Below are 1,217 nucleotides of genomic sequence, written 5' to 3' on the forward strand. Positions count from 1 at the left end.
CAATTATTTTAAGCATTGACTGCTCGAAGTGTGTTAGCCGTTCATTATTTTCCGAAACTACGCAGATTACACCGTCTAGCGCTTCTTTATTCGCCCGTTCGCTATTGTGTATTAGCGCGATTATAGCTTCGAGCATAACGATTGAATTCGAATCGATGGGTTTTCTTTTTCACGCGATTTTGTCTGAACCGCCTGTACGTTAGGTACTGTTGCCACGTCGGAGGTCGTCGGCTCAACGGTTATGTTTTTCGTTGCTTATAGGGGCGACCTTGTAATTCGCGGTCTAACAACAATGGCCTCGCCTGTTTCGCTCGCTCGATCTTCTGCGTCTGTAGAATCTTCTGGATTCGTATTTGCGCGTTTCCTACTTCTTGTCTTATTCATTTTTTGATTTTAGTTCTGATTCCCTTTCAATCGAGTCCCCGGTTCGGGCGTCAATTCTCTTCGCGCGAGTATTCGGGGAGGGAGGAGTTCGTGTCTCCTAGAGAGGTGGACTCGGAAGTGATAGGAAATCAGAAATTAATTCGATGAACTAAATGGAATAACGAAGATATATGTATATTTTAAACAAAGAACGAGACTAGGTTGATCAGTCTTACAATCATTAAGTATACCCAAATTAAGATCCTGTTTCATTTCCATCACTGCTACTCGTAATATTTCCAAATTATGATTACTTTCCAGTTTATCAATAGCCTTCACCGGCGTAGACGAACCCCTCTCTGGCTCATGACCTACAATTTTTAATGACTCATCCGTAACCTCGATCTCCATTCCTTCAAACCGATCCAGATCCGTGGAGAGAATAAATTCGTCTCCTACCGCGTCAAATGAAGCACTCCCACCTTGTTGCGAAGGAACCTCCTCGATGGTTGTCGAGTCGTTCAACGAACCACTAATTTTTTTTTGTTTTTTAATTAGTATAGACCGGAGTTGACCTTCACAGGTCCCCGTTGGATCGCTGTGTCGGACCCCTCAACTGCGTTCGCAGACGTAGGACGGGAGGCTGGGGCTCCCGCCCATCGTGCGTCGCGTACACCCCGGACTGTAACCAGAGTTCGCTATTTCGGCCCTGATTGATGACTCCGGTTTTTCAGTGTCTTGCAGGGCGTAGCGTTCCGTGACTATCCCTGCGACGACTTACTCCACCGAAGCGTCCGGACCCGAGCGGCCATGCTACCCGTGGGGAAAGCTACGGTGACCTTTCGGGTCTCGTG

The sequence above is a fragment of the Ceratina calcarata genome, unplaced genomic scaffold (genome assembly GCF_001652005.2).
Source record: "Ceratina calcarata isolate Rehan_Ccalc_2016 unplaced genomic scaffold, ASM165200v1 scaffold1129, whole genome shotgun sequence".
NCBI lineage: Eukaryota > Metazoa > Arthropoda > Insecta > Hymenoptera > Apidae > Ceratina > Ceratina calcarata.